Source organism: Neoarius graeffei, chromosome 12 (genome assembly GCF_027579695.1).
Source record: "Neoarius graeffei isolate fNeoGra1 chromosome 12, fNeoGra1.pri, whole genome shotgun sequence".
Taxonomy (NCBI): Eukaryota; Metazoa; Chordata; class Actinopteri; order Siluriformes; family Ariidae; genus Neoarius; species Neoarius graeffei.
Genome location: NC_083580.1, coordinates 60,857,726 through 60,874,532, shown reverse-complemented (window position 1 = coordinate 60,874,532; position 16,807 = coordinate 60,857,726). Strand labels below are relative to the sequence as shown.

The following is a 16,807-nucleotide window of genomic DNA, read 5'->3' as shown; positions in this document are numbered from 1 at the left end:
CTTACACCAAAAACGTTTAATACTGGCTCTTTTTGAAATACCATAGTTCACTCAGAGTTGCATATGCATGCGAAAATGTAATTCTACTTCCATTCCCTGTATTAGCTTATGAAAGAAAATAGTCGGAAAAACGAGCGGATCAGAAAAAGCCATACGAAGTGACGTCACTTCGAAAATTAGTATTCATGGCCTCGCCCACCTTGGCTTGCGACCGCCCATGGGAAGAAAGTTCGGATTTAAGCACGAGGAGACATAGCAGAGCCCACAGCAAGTTGAAAACATGTCTGGACAAGTTCATGCCTGTGTTATTTAACGAAGAGGACCTAACATCAAGTTGAAAACATGGCTGAAGAAGTTCGTGCCTGTGTTATTTGTGGCAGTAACACATCAACGTTGCATTTCTTGCCCAAGACAGAAGAGGTGAAGAAGAAATGGTTGGAATTTATCTTTGGAACACCACCAGCGAAGGATAATGCAACGTTAGTACTGTGTTCTGATCATTTCAACCACAGTGACTTTTCAAACTTTGGTGCCTTCAGTAGTGGTTTTGCTTCGAGGTTGTTTTTAATACTTGGATCTGTCGACCACCAGCTCACAAGCTGTAAGTAAAACATGAACTTTTTGTTCGAAGGCTTTTGTTACAAAATAGCATGTTCCTATTCTCCACGTTAGCATGCATGACATGGTCACAAGCTAGGCAGGGATGAGAGTTTTCCGCTTTTCGGCGGATTTCTGCTTTTTCTGAGTAAAAAAACCGACCTTTTTATATTATGCCAAATCTGTGGAGAATTTTTTTTATTAATTTCGGGGGGTTGGGGTATGTTCTAGGGATGGCGAAAACTAAAAAAAATCTTGACCGACCACCGAGCCTCATTAGCCGGTTAAAGTCGGTTAACCTATGAGTTTAAACAGGGATTGGAGGCGTTGGAGTGTCTGAATAATTTCATCAGAGTAAATTCTGTATTAAAATTACTACATAAGCAAATGCCGTTACAGTCCATGAAAAAGCCGTGAAAAAGTCGGCATCTGCGCCTTTAGTTTGTGTGGAGAGATATGATCTGCAATAACATGCATTGTTGACTACAGACCGAAACATACTTTCAGAATGCACTGGCCAAGGCAGGACTAAACTCCATGTGCCTTCTAATAATAATTAAAAAAAAAAAACAGAATAGTAATTTGTAAGCTAAAAAGCCTGTGTCTACACTTTTTTCTTTCGCCGAGTGGCAGCGGGAGGGCGGGACATGACTGAATGGGTGTTTCTGATTTGTCAGCTGTCTTTAACTGGGGCGGGACATGACTGAATGGGTGCTTCTGATTTGTCAGCTGTCTTTAACTGGGGCAGGAGGGCGGGACATGACTGAATGGGTGTTTCTGATTTGTCAGCTGTCGTCCTTACACCGCATGGCATGCCCAAGCGTTTACAAACGCAGAATTCCAGGTTCTCCGCTCCAAAATCGGCAGCTTCAAAACGATTGATTTTTTTTTTTTTCACCGACAACCAAAAAAAAATTAACCGGTTGACGTTGATTCGGTCAACCACTGGTCAAACGGTCATCATCCCTAGTATGTTCCTTCATGCTGTTCAAACTTTATTAACTCCAACGATGTTTATACATTATTTGTAAGTCGCCATCTTTAGTCTCGTTTAAATCTCGTTGAATGTGATGTAAAATTCATGTTATCTACATTGTTATTGGTCAAAACATCGATGTCGAGACCATAATAGCCAATCAAAACAGTTTTTACAAAGACACCCACATCCACTTGTTCTGACCCACTGGAGGTAGCGTCACAGTGCTGTTAGCCAATCAGAGGTAACACGTTTACATGTCATGAATATTAATGAGTAAGAGCTGAAATCCTGTCGTTCTCCCGCCACCCACTCCTCCACCAAACTAGAACAGCCTGAAACAGGAGAACCACAGCATTTTTTTCACCAAAACCGGCTCACAGGGCATTCATTCATACTAGAGACCACCGCACAATTAATGAAAAAAACGATGCAAGGAGACCTTTAAAGGACTGCCTTGTCTTCTCTGAAATATTTGAAGGCCATGCTTTTGAGTTGATTTATACCAATCTGTCACATTATGATATGCAAGGGATGTTCTCTGAAACTGAACCATTATAGCATAGAAACCTCTTCTAATTCTGTCAGCCTTCATATTATCTCTATGTAAAGTCTTCACGTAAAGCTGAAAGCTACTGGGTTGAGATTACCTCTGCCGTGTCCGAAAGCAGAGTGGTTATCAATGATGAACAGCTGGAGCCTTTGAACGCATGCTTGGTTCACTCCAGGCGAGCAGTTCAAACTCAGCATCTTGAGATAAAGCATGTGCATCTGAATGGGGGTGGTGATCAAAGTAACGAATAATATCTTTAGGTTATTATGTGACATTGAGAGGAATGAGAAAGATTCCCACCCTCTTATGCATGCGGAGATTTCCATCAAAAAGATGATTTTGAGAAGACAGACCCAGATAGTTAAAATGGAGAAGCCAGAGGGCGGATGTGATTATTCACTGCTCCTGTGGGACAGGAGAAATACAGGAGCTTCTCCAAAATACGTATTGCAATCCACTGCTTGTCCTCCAACCCTCAATCACAGGAGGGCTTCCTGGGAGACTGCTAACCCTGTTACAGTTGAAGGCTGCGGGGCAGGAGCATATCAATGCGTCAGCCGGACAGCAGCAGCTATCCTGCCTCGGCACTGCCCTTTGTCTGAGCTTGGATCACCTGAGGCACTGTCCTTGCTGACATCAGCAGCTGATATCAGCAGACATGACAGCGGACACATATCGCCGTGGCTAATTGCAAAACCGTATTTTCACCAGAGACCGCAACAGGACCTGTGCCTGCAGCACAGGGGAAGGACACATGCTGAAACTCAGCAAAATTACGGCACTGTGGGCATGAAATTATACTATTTATTATACAGCTATAAAAAAGTAGAACCAAAATATAATTGAGTGATGACAAATTCGAACATAAGATTATGCGCATGAGAGTAAATCTGGTCAATTTCAGCTCTAAAACTTTATTTTTCAGATTTTAAAGTCCTCTTTTGTCTGGGAAGTGGACTGCAGCTGCAGATTTTTGACAGGGCAGCCCAGCCTACCCTATCTCCTCTTTTGAAAATCATAAGGGGCCATTTAGAAGAATGTGGCAGGGCCAACAAACTCTGCTATGTGTGGGACTAACTTTTGAGCCAAAAGAATGTCAAGAGAAACCAAAAATGAAGAGATTGTGTATTGCGTTTCATTTGCATTTCAACACTGAATTGGTTTTTCCAAAGTATCTTCACAATTACATGATTACAAGTCCAGGAACCTTTCAAAAAATTGCATTTAAATTGCATTCTTAAATTTGGGAAAAACATACATGGTCACTACAATATATGTAAGAAAAATATGAACTAAGGCTATAATTTTGCAGCTCTCGTGAAAATTGTAGTAGTCATCAAATGAGAGTAGGGAAATGAACAAGAAGAAAACAAACTGAGCTGAGCATGGAGCACTCAAGTTATTACAGTCTTCAACTTTATACCAAGTTTGTGGAAGCTGTGCAGAAGAAAGGAGTTCAAACAACAAAAAGCTGCCTATCTGGTCAAAATTGAGAATAGGAGGAGACTGTAAGAACAAAAACAAACACAAAAAAACTAAAAAAAAAAACTTCTACAAAAGTGCGAGTCAATACCCTGAAGCTTCATACCAGGTTTGAGGGATCTGGCTTCTAAGTGGTGGAGTCGGAGAATTTTGTCAAAAGTATGGAAAATACTGACACAACTGGAGTACAGCATACCATAGAAAAGCTTGTTAGAGTGAGAAAAGCCTGCTGTTTCCTAACACTAAGTCTGAAAGGTGTAGCTTAGGAGTTGGAAACAGTTAAATAATGAACAACAAAGAAAGATGAGATGCGACTAAATTTACTATAAGACTCAGGCTGACTACAATAATGCTGTATTTGTAATTAGCATCAACTTCTAACCTTAACCAAACATCCAAGGAGTTCAAAATTTCGATTTCTGAAATAATGAATATCTCTCATCTCTAGCCGCTTTATCCTGTTCTACAGGGTTGCAGGCAAGCTGGAGCCTATCCCAGCTGACTACGGGCGAAAGGCGGGGTACACCCTGGACAAGTCGCCAGGTCATCACAGGGCTGACACATAGACACAGACAACCATTCACACTCACATTCACACCTACGCTCAATTTAGAGTCACCAGTTAACCTAACCTGCATGTCTTTGGACTGTGGGGGAAACTGGAGCACCCGGAGGAAACCCACGCGGACAACATGCAAACTCCGCACAGAAAGGCGCTCGCCGGCCACGGGGCTCGAACCCAGACCTTCTTGCTGTGAGGCGACAGCACTAACCACTACACCACCGTGCGACCCATAATGAATATTACAAAAGTAATTTTGTAATAATTCACATGGAAGCTTAACATAAACATGGTGAACACACCACAACATATGGACAGACCATGTAATATATAAAGTCCTGATATTTAACAGTTATTCCATGAAATCGAGTCGTGCATGAGCTGATAGCTGACAAGACGCATAGCACCGAGTCAGCTATAAACCACGTATAACGAGATTGAGCGGAATAACTGTTTTATTATATCCACATTCACTAAATTTTGAGAAACGGAGCATTTTTATTTTTTGCAAATTGGATAAATAAAACCTTTATACAAAAAGCCTGACAAGATCATTTCTGCTTGGAATGTAAACAAACCTGCAAAATGACAGTAGCAATTTGTGAAAAATGCTATAATAATTATTCTTGAAAAATAAAAATACACGTTCCTACCATCAAATACTTTTATCCCATTTTTTTCTTTTTTTTTTTGCATTTTTTGGGTTTTGTTTACGAGTAGAGTTTTTATTTCGTCCTCGTTTGGTTCAGCAACACACTCCGCCATTTTGTTCTTCTTCTTCTTCAGGCTTTTTTATTTATTTATTTATTTATTTATTTTTAGCGGTTGGCGAACCAACATAAAGGTGCATTACTGCCACCGACTGGGCTGGAGTGTGGAATAGGAAATATTGGGGGGGGGGGAACTATAGTCTTTTAGCTATTTCTGTTTCTTTTAAATACTTGATAAAGTCACCATTTTGTTTTTCTCTATTCATGGTATATGAGCTGATATTCTAGTAGTACAGTAGCCAATCAGAGTGTGCGATTGCTCATATCCAGTGAATGTGGATAGAATAAAAAAGGTTAATGCACACCTATCAGCCAATCAAGAATGAGCATTTCCTGTAGCTATGATGTAATGTGGCTGATACAATAAAACTACTATACTGGTTGTATACTGATTTTTGCTGTGTGCACACAATTTTAGGAAAATTTTCTGACTGGATGCACAGTAATCACTGCTAGGAAATGTGGCTGAATGGCGGTTTGATCGAATGCTGATGTGCAGATGGGAAAATCAGGCTGAGCCTCTTGGTTAAGCATGTTTGTGTGTCTATGTGTGTTTACTCAGCCCGTGATGCCTGGCAGATTCACACTTGGGCTGCTGATTACCAGCAGGCCGCCTTTATGATCCCCATCTCCGCTTGGCCATCATTGCTTGCAATCATGGCTCCCATAACAATACAGCTCTATATAAAAAAGACTTATTGGAAGCATTTCTGTGTTTGCATGAGTGCAATAAATGCTAAGTGCAATAAATTCCAGAGGATGGTCTTCTCTGTGCGCTGTGTATCACGGCACTGCAGTCGTTGTTTTCCTGCTGGTAATGCAATTGACCTTTAGTGAATTAGCCTTTTCTTTGACAACGAGCCATCCTTCTCTGTCCACGCTGCACTCCACAGCAGAATTCAAACAGCGAGAGAAATGGACTTCTATCTTGCAAGTGCTTGTATAGGGCAATTCATCTGTTCAACTTCAAAATCAGTTTACCAGATGGTGTTTATGCCATTTAAGTCCTCCCCCCACCCTCTTTCAGTTGTTTGTTGAAGGCAGCAATGAACTGTTTGCAAACTCTGCTTATGGCTTTTCATCAATTAACAAAAAAAAGTGGCATTTAATTCAGCTGCATTTTATTAACAAGGGAGAGCAATTCTTTAATGACATTGCTGTTGTGCATTTTGGTGTAACCATTGTTTCGGTCGCTATTGTTTTCTTCAACAAACTCTAGTCATCCGGCAAATTGCTTTTTCTACAAGTAGGTTTAGGAATACACTTGTCATTTTTCCTGACAGCACAATTGCCAAGGTCATCAGTCAGCCACTGTACTTGTGTCTGTGAGATGAATGGAGATGAATGAGCACCTCTGTGTCTGGGCGTGTCACCCTTTTCATAGTGGCTCTGAACTAGAAATTAGGGGCGATAATAAGAAAAAATTCGGAGGGGAAAACACAAAAGGGCTCTAATAAACGAAATGTGAATTCTGGGATCAAATTTGCAAAGGCTTTTTCAAATAAAAGAAAGAACGAACTCACAGGAAATCAATAAACATCAATTTCTGAGCTGTGTTTAGCAAGGGGAAAAAAATGGGCAAAAAATAGCAATGAATGGCACTAGCCCCTGTTACATATGGTGCCCAGCAAAGCCTCTCCATGTAGCCATTTATTTTTCGGTCTAAATGGCAATTTAGTCATCTCTAAATGTCACCTCCTGAAGCTGCAGAGCACTTTAGCCTTGTGTTAGGGCTTTAATAGATTTTTTAAAAGTGCAGTATAGCCCATTCCATTCCTCTCATAGCCAGTTTATCAAAAATGTATTAAATCTCGAAGTGGCCTCTACCTCAGTGGACTGATAAATTCATTTGGTGTTCCTGATCTATACGCATCCCCTGAACGGATAAAAGAAATCAGAGCCTTACAGCGTAGTAGTGGCCAGCTCCCGTAGTGAAATACACAGGTATAATAGGCTACATTCAGAGGTAAAAGCATGAATCTGGCTTCATATAGAAGACTTGGAGAAGGTATGTGCTGGGCTGGTAGCACTGTGGAAACTCAGTTTTACAGAATGAGATTTGTAATTTTATAACAAAATATTGTGACACAACATTGAATATTACACCACAGCACTGCTGAATTCTCGATTCTAATTGGTCAGAAGGTGTGGATTAATTTTTATACACCAGCTCAGCTTTGATAGTATTTTATAAATTATTACATTATTTTAACGTGCTTGATCTAATGCATTATTGTTTCTATAGCAACAACTTACACTGGGCCTTCTACGGCAGATCCTTGACATAATCTAAGACCAATGATAAACAGATTAAAAACAAAAAAATTAATTAACAAAGAAAATGACAGAGTGAAGATTTCTGTAAGGAGACATTTATGTAACATGTTTCCGATGCCAGCATGTTGCAAGAGTCAGAAAGTTGTATTTTTTTGTTTGTCTTGTTAAAGAGAGAAACAGAGAGGATGGTGAGGGAAATATTTTTTTATAGCTGCTATAAAATAATTACAGGAAATAACTTGTCTCACAGATGTTCTACAATATTAAACGTGCAGTTAAAAAGTACAATTAAAAATATAATTGTTGGCAAATTGCTGTGGTGTAGGAGGAATTAAACATGTCAGGATGCACCATTATAGAAAAATGATCCACTTCAGGATGTTAATAATAATAATTCATCGCACTACCCTATCATACATTATGCATTATTTACCTATAGCAGGAAGCCACCTTGTATTTTATTTCTTATGTACCAGTCAAAAATATGGACACACTTTCTAATGCATTGCTTTGTCTTTCTTTTTTTTATTAATTAAAAGACACTTCATGTCTTAAAGTAATGATGGACTGTCGTTTCTCTTTACTTAGTTGAGCGGCTCTTGACATAATATGGATTAGTATTAATACCAAGGTGATTACAGGAAATTGTTCACACTGATTGGTCGAGAAATTCAGACTTTTTCTCGATAATCACCTCCAGTGACTTGGAAAAATGGCGGCCTATCGCTTTGTCACTGTAAGTGAGGAAGAATTACAAATATTCAAAGGTAATATTCAAATACTCAAACTATTCAAAGGTAAGTTGAATTGTAACTTAGTTTATCTATTTCAAAACAAACTATTTTATGCGACTCAGGATAGATAAGTGACACAACTCCGCGCCATGCTGTTATTATATTTGCATACCACTTTTGAAGTTTGAAATAAATTATTAGCTCATCCGGCCAACAGGCTTATGTGCTGTCCATTGTCCGTCTGGCAGCATCCACATTTCACGAAAATTGCTTCTTTTCTCTTAGTTTTTTTTTTTTAATTGTGTACAATTGTGAACAATAGCAAGATAGAATACAATTCCACTTGGCTAATCATCTGGTTCACTGTAGCTCATCTGGTAGTGGGAGGAGTGGTCAGAAGATGCCTGTAGACCCTGCATTTAAAGGCCTGGGGGCCAGTGTCTACAGGTCCAAGTACATGTTCTGGAAGGCTATTCCATACCCGGACAGCAGTGTGGAGGAAGGTTCTGTCCAGGGTGCAAGTATTAGAGGCTGGGAGGTCCAGGGCATGATCTGGCATAGCTGTGCATAGGCGGGTGGTTCGCCGTCTAGGGTATGGCAGGGGGAGCATATCCCGGAGATCCGTAGGGCAGTGGTGGGTGTATATTTTGAACAGGACTGTAGCAGCAGCAACCTGTCTTCTGTGGCCAAGGCTGGGGATGGAGAGTTTTGTGCTGGCAGTGTCCTGGTCCACTCCTATAATCTTTAGGGCCTTCTTCTGGATGTTGTCGAGTAGGCCAAGATGTGTTGGTGAGGCACTCATCCAGCTGAGTGAGGCGTATTCCATGACGCTGCGTACCTGTAGCTTGTAGACAGTTGCTTGGCTCTCCGTGGTGAGTTTAACTGGCCACTCTCCTCAGAGCTGCCAGTTTCTGACCTGCCCATATGGAGATTTTGGTCAGATGTTTCGACCAGGACAGCTTCTTGTCTACTGTGACCCCCAGGATGTCCAACTCATTGGCCGTGGTCAACCGGTGGCCATTGAAGTGTAGGTCCAGTGCAGATGGAGTCCTCTTTCTTGAGAGTGTAACAAACTTACACCTTGATGGCTCGAAAGTGGTCTTCCACTGGTCTCCCCAGATGGCGATTTGTTGGAGATCCTGGTTCAGGCTCGCCTCCACTTTGGCCTTGTCTGCTGGAGATCTGATGCGTGCATACAGGGTTAAGTTGTCAGCATACATGTACATCTCATTCTCATATACATCAATCAGGTCATCGATGAAGATGGAGAAGAGGAGAGGGCCGAGGATCGATCCTTGAGGTACTGAGGCATTGATGGAGTAGGGTTCTGAGGCCTGGCCTGACAGGACCACTCTGATGGATCTGTTTGAAAGGTAGCTTTGGAGCCATTGGAGCAGCTTTCCAGACACTCCTCTCGAATAGAGTTTGGCCATCAGACCGTGATGCCACACTTTGTCAAATGCCCCCTGGATGTCCAAGGCTATGACGCAGACTTCCTCGCCTGAGTCTAGGGAGTTGTTCCACCTCTGGCACAGGATGTTTAGGAGGTCAGCCATGCTGTGTTCTGGTCTGAATCCAAACTGTCTGTAGGAGATGAGATTGTTTTTGAGAACGTATCTCTGTAGCTGTTGGTTCACTGCTGATTCCATAACCTTGCTGATGACTGAAAGCAGGGATATGGGGCGGTACTTGGACGGGTCCACTTTCGAGTCTTTCTTGTGCACTGGAGTAACAGAGGCCACCTTCCACTGACTTGGGAAGAGTCCAGTTGAAAAGCAGTGGTTAAAGAGGCAACACAGGGGGCTTGCAAACTCTGCACCACATTCCCTAAGGAGTCTGGTGGGGATTTCATCTAGCCCAGAAGCTTTGTCCGGTTTGAGTCCTTTCAAGAGCCTCTTGATGTCCTTAGTTCTTCACCGATTTTTATTCTTTTTGGCAGGAAGGTAGATCTGCCTGGGGTGCATATAGTATCTACCCAAATTTACATAATTGCAATTAATAATGAAGATATGGAGTAATTAAGCCCTAACGAGCAGTTTCCACACAAATTGCTTCTTCTCCCTCAATTCTTCACCAATTTTGATTCTTTCTGACATGAAGGTAGGGGTACCTAGGGTGCATATAACTTCTACCCAGATTTGCTTCATTATAATTATTAATGAAGTTATGGACTAATTAAGCCTTAATGAGCAGTTCAACAAAAATCGCTTCTTCTCGGTTAATTGCTTGCTGTTTTGGATTCTTTCTGGCAAATATTTGAGCTGGACTGGTTGAGAATATAACTGTGCAAGGTGGCCCACTTTAGATCGTTCCTTCTGGACTAGACCAGGCATAAGCTATGCCGTTACTGACAGTCTCGTTTTTTTAATATGATTTTTTTTTAATAATCACCTGTGTATTTATGCTAAAACAATTATCCGCCTCAGACTCAGTGAATATTGGTGAATAATAACCTTGACTTTGTCTTGGTTATTATTCACCAATATTCACTTTGCCTTCGGCAAATAATTGTTAATTACTACAGTTATGGAATAAGGCTATTTACTGTATTTTTATTATTTACTATTTGATATCAAATGTGGGCGGCACGGTGGTGTAGTGGTTAGCGCTGTCGCCTCACAGCAAGAAGGTCCGGGTTCGAGCCCCGTGGCCGGCGAGGGCCTTTCTGTGTGGAGTTTGCATGTTCTCCCCATGTCCGCGTGGGTTTCCTCCGAGTGCTCCAGTTTCCCCCACAGTCCAAAGACATGCAGGTTAGGTTAACTGGTGACTCTAAATTGACCGTAGGTGTGAATGTGAGTGTGAATGGTTGTTTGTGTCTATGTGTCAGCCCTGTGATGACCTGGCGACTTGTCCAGGGTGTACCCCGCCTTTCGTCCGTAGTCAGCTGGGATAGGCTCCAGCTTACCTGCGACCCTGTAGAACAAGATAAAGCGGCTAGAGATAATGAGATGAGATATCAAATGCATTAAGAAAGCAAGAAATTGCACTAATTAACATTTGACAAGGCACCTGTTAATTGAAAAGCATTCCAGGTGACTACCTCATGAAGCTGGTTAAGATAATGCCAATAGTGTGTAAAGCGTCATCAAGGTAAACACTGGTTACTTTGAAGAATCGAAAATATGAAACATGTGAAATCCTTTTTTTGTTTGCCACAAAATTCCATTGATGTTCCAGATGTTATTTCATAGTTTTGCTGTCTTTAGTATTGTTCCACAATGTAGAAAACCATCAAAATACAGAAAAACCTATGAATGAGTAAGTATGTCCAAACTTTTGACTGGTACTGTATGTAAAATTTGGTGTAATTTATCCAAGCCGGGTTTGTTTGCCGTATTCCTGGATCAGATGAGTCTAAAGCAGGTAGATTGTTTGGGGCTGGTTGAGGGTGGGTTTGTTAACGCCAAGGACAGGGTGTGTCTAATCAGTATGCGTCACTGGTGCTTTCATTAAGTGCAATCATGCAGCCTAATCAAGCCTGATTCATTTTTATGCTTTTTACAGATTCACTCAAATCATCCGCACAAGTCAGCCCTGAATGTTTGATTGCACTTGTAGCTGAGGGCTGTTCTGCTTCGACTCAAAAGCACACAAAAAAGAGGGGGAAAAAGTGTGCATCTCATCTCTGCCATACTGAGCTGTGTTCTGTGTAATATAAAGAACTGCCCCGAGGAGCACTGAAAATGGAGAGTAAAATGATCTTACTTGCTCGCTTCAAAACCATAATTGTTATAGGCAGCAAATCACATCAATGGCTATTTTAGAGTTTGGAGCCAGCAGCAACATTGAATTTGCTTTCTATTATCAAAAGCGTTATTAGCTCAGCATATTCTTGGAGAACAAGAACCAAAGACAAGTAAGGCTAATGATGGGAGATCACAGGACTGTTTGTATTACTCAGCGACTCCTCAAAGGGACACTATATAGAATCTTAGTCAGAGAATCGGTGGAGTTAGACTGCAAGTGATCGACGGAGCGTGGTTAATTGTCAAACCTAGAACGAATAAAAAATGCATTGCGTTCTATTTTTAGTCTGTGGCCTTATTCTATTAGATTTTGTGTGCAGTATGCATGCAGTAATACTGTGCGTTTGTCTTTTTTATGAGCACAATACAGCCTAATTTCTAATGAACGTAGGAAATTTAGTTATTAAGAACAGCAATAACAATATATTTGAAAGAAGAAGGAAAAAAGAAATCCTGTTAAAAGTAAGTGATGCAATTTAAACAAGTGGATTAAGCAATACAGCTACGTGTATATGATTAAAGGAATGGATCAATTTCCAAATGGACTTGATCAACCAAGACATGTTTTTGGTGTCTGAAGTTTGGTTCTTTAGTTTTTGCACTGGAGCTACAATGGAAGACTTTCGGAAACATGTCCCCTGACTGCATCAAGCTTGTCACTGATGTCATACAGATATGGTGATGTAGTTTAGGAGAGCTAATACAATACTGATATTAGGCATATCAGGTGAAAATGCAAAATCAGTCCAAATTGCTTGAAACTGCTTTCATTGAATTCAGAACTGAATGCAGAATAACATACTTTTTTTTCAGAATTAAAATATGTTTATCTGTTCTTGAGATATTATAAATCAAAGATTGAAAAAACTGCTTAAGGGTTGTTTTACAATCAGGGTACGCAAGCTAAAAATCACATTTAACACTTATTATCTTCAATATCAAAAGGCTTGACTAAATAAACTTGGTTGTTTATTGTAGCCCTGTGATAGCTCTATTTACCATGCAAAAAAATTTTGGTGATAACGTTATTTTTGGTGAATGTATGGCAGTATATGTCATATTTAGCAAAATTACTCGTGTTATTTAGAAAAAGTGCTTTTTTGACCACAGGTAGCTCCAAAAGGGATGCACTTACATCATTCTTTATACCATAAAACAAATATTTGGTTCCATATCATTGGAAACATAGTTAAGTTTTAATGTTGAATGCCAGTAAGTTTTCAGACTATTTTGATCAAATTAGTATGTAATTGTGTCAAAAAATGTCCTCTCTGAGACAGCTAATTTTTCAATATAAAATATCATATCTAAAATGATTATTTTCATCCTAAAATGTGGTCAAGATACTGGGACATAAATATTAGAGACAACTAACACAAAGCTTACAGCCTTATATTTAAAAGCACTATGGAAGTAGTGCAGGGGTTTTCAAAGTGTGGGAGAGTCAGCCCCCCCTCAGAGAGCAAATAAACAACAGCGCCCCCTCACAATTTTTGTTGTTGCTATACTTAATGTTCCATTCATATTTAAAAAAAAAAAGGTTGTTGTACACATTTTTATTTTTTTCTTTTACACATTTGAAACATCTGTGCTTTTTGAAAACATCTTTTTTACACATTTGAAACGTCTGTGCTTTTTGAAAACATCGTTTTTACACATTTGAAACATCTGTGCTTTTTAAAACATCTTGTTTTACACATTTGAAACATCTGTGCTTTTTTAAAGCCTCTTTTTTACACATTTTAAACATCTGTGCTTTTTAAAACATATTTTTTTTTACACATTTTAAACATCTGTGCTTTTTAAAAACATCTTGTTTTGCACATTTTAAACATCTCATAGCATCGTTAGCTAGCACCTCTCGGCAGACAACACACTGTGGCAGTGGAGCATCTTCAGATCCAGTCCATGAAAATCCAAACTTTAAATAATCGTGGTCACTTCCTTCTTTTTTTGCTTGGCCCAGACTCTGTCTCCTCACTCACTGTAGCTTTAGGTACTAAAAATCGATCCATTTTGTCTCTGGCAAAGGCTAGCTGAAGTTCGCTAAATGTCCGCAATAGTAACTTATTCTGGTTTATTTTTCCTCACGTTGCGCCCCCCGAAGAACTCTGGCACCCCTTAGGGGAGGCGTGCCCCACACTTTGAAAAGCCCTGAAGTAGTGGATTCTGAATTGTCAAAAAAAAAATGTCCTCTCCGAGAATCACTTCATTTGTCTCTCCCAGCCCTGCTTAAAGCTACACTTAATCTTCTTTACCTTATAGCAGATTACACAAAACTACCATACACACATGTCAAAAAATTACCTGAAATCTGTTCTTTAACTTGTCCTTCACTTAAAAACTGGTACAAGAACCAGTTTGAATCAATTTGAATTTTGGACCCCTGTGACACAAACTTTGTACCCTGATTGTAAAACAACCCTTAATTTTTAGAAAATGGCCGTAATATTCTGTATGAGGATCACATGGTCAAAAATGGGCCTCATTCACGAATGAGATCAAATGTTTTTTCTTAATAACTTCGTATTTTTCAAGATATTTACATGGAAATTGGCAGGCACATAGATGGTTGTATACTGAATACAAAGTTTGAAAAATCAGTAAAAACAAGTTATGCAAATTAGTATTTAATGAGTATTAATGATGCTAATTAGGTAAAATGTTAAATCGGTACACTCAATACAAAAATAATAAAAGATAATTTCTAATACCCTCTTTGTGCTCTGTAGTCCTTTGTATTTCTCAAAAGTAGGGCCTACTAGTCTCATCTCATTATCTCTAGCCACTTTATCCTTCTACAGGGTCGCAGGCAAGCTGGAGCCTATCCCAGCTGACTACGGGCGAAAGGCGGGGTACACCCTGGACAAGTCGCCAGGTCATCACAGGGCTGACACATAGACACAGCCAACCATTCACATTCACACCTACGGTCAATTTAGAGTCACCAGTTAACCTAACCTGCATGTCTTTGGACTGTGGGGGAAACCGGAGCACCCGGAGGAAACCCACGCGGACAACATGCAAACTCCACACAGAAAGGCCCTCGCCGGCCCCGGGGCTCGAACCCAGGACTTTCTTGCTGTGAGGCGACAGCGCTAACCACTACACCACCGTGCCGCCCAGTTTCTGACTTCCGTTTTTTTAAAAATATAATTCCGACCACTAAGATCTCAATATTTTTCATCAAAACAACTACTGTTATATTCTAAAATAGTTATTTATTTACATGAATCAGTTTGATTTGAAAAAATAAGTAGGTAAAGCTATGAAAACTTACTTCAAAGTCTCCTGTGAATCATAACATCAAAACTAGCAGACGGAAAATTTTGCTGAATACTTCATCAGAAACAATGAGAGCGAGAGAACATCCCTATAAAAGTTATCTGATTGATATTCACGAGTAATCCAGTCGGAAACCGATCAGAAGAGAGAGAGAGAGAGCCTGACTGCTTTCCCGTGACTCAAAAAGCACCGGCAGTATTCTGATGTCATGTGAGCAGAGCATGAACTCTGTTGTACCAACTTCAACCTGCCGTTACTCCCAAAGTACTGAACAGATTTTAACAAAATACATTTCTTTGGAAAGCAGAGACTATAAACTTTTTTAAAGATAGTATTCACAATAAAAAAATATTCAAGAGTTAAGCAATGACAGATTTGGAAACAGATAATCATCTGCATGCACAATTTTCACAGCACGGCCAGTGAGCGTCTGATATGCCTACTGTTATAGGAAATTAATCAAATATGGAGTAGCATGATACAGCCTGACATGAAGCGCTGTTACTGTTACCACTGTAAAGTTGATCATTTTTCAATCACGTCACTGAATGTGTTATTCATTTTATAGCACAGACAGTTAATGTATTATTAAATATCATGTCACTTAATTTCCATTAATAGGTGTAGGTATAGGTGTAGATAATGTAGCTTGTCCATCATACAAGTCACTGTAAGTGAGTTATTATTATAAAAAGATCTTATTAGAGAGGGTGCATTAATTGGCACTTTTGGACCGGGGGAACTTTTTCATAGTGCTTAGAACTGTTGCAGGAAGTTCCCCCTTTTTGTGCGTCCACACTGCAGGAACTGAAGACGACTGTAGTTCTTAGAAAGCCATTTTGAGAGACTTTTATAGCTCCTACTTCAGGGGAGGGTCTCTCCCAGTATAACAGGAACCACGAGTGACGTAAGTGTACAGTGATTGGTCAAAAACATGAGTCAGTGCAGCACCAGTAACCAGCATTTTTTAAAAATCTGTATGATACATTATCCATGTAAACAACAGCTTTTAATGATAGGAGAAAAAAAAAACCTGGACAAATGGACCGTCAGTGAAGTCCAGGCTTTATTAAGCCTATATGTGATGGAGGAAATCAACAGCACCTAATGATCTATCTTGCAGCTGGCACTATTATTAGAGCCACTGTTATAAAAAAAAAATCATCAAAACCTTGTAACAAATCAGAACTGAGAATTCAGAGCTGTGGTATAATTCTTTTTTCATTATTATTAGCATAACAATGTCAAGTGAAGATTTGAGCCTGTATTTACTGATGGAAAAGATTTTGGGTGAGACACATAGCTCCAGTGCAAAAGTAATGAGTGTGAAGAGTCTTGACTGGTGGACTACATTTGGAGGTAAAAGTGGTCATTTTCAAAATATTCTTTGAGGAAACATACCTTAAAAATGAAATCTGAGCATAAATGTGACTGTCACTCAGCTTATCTATCAAAGAAACACTATAGATGGATGGAATCATGTCTGAAATAAAAGAGGAACATGAACGTGTTTGTGTGTACCCCTGGCCATTCAGGGCTGTTATTTTCACCCCTCCGGAAACACAAAGGGGTTCTGTAATCCTGGCAGCAGACAGGCCAGGATGCAGGTCCAGATCCTGATAAGATTAGCCTGCTAAAGGAGCAAGCTGTGCTAAAATTTGAGAGAAACACGATGGCTCTTGGACCTGGCGCTACAGCAAGGCCAGGACTGGTCTGGCCACAGATGGGAGCAGCAGCCACTCATTATCAGCAAGAGAATCTTATCAGGACTGACTAGCTACTGGCAGTCTTCTCCCCCCCTCTCTCAAACACACACACACACACA

At 40.1% G+C, this 16,807-nt stretch overlaps 1 protein-coding gene across 4 annotated transcripts in view; it reads right to left on the bottom strand.

Annotated features, from left to right (window-relative positions):
- cadm1a (cell adhesion molecule 1a) overlaps positions 1 to 16,807 on the bottom strand; it is a 748,250-nt gene that overhangs the window by 40,138 nt on the left and 691,305 nt on the right. The gene's annotated exons all lie outside the window — the stretch shown is intronic.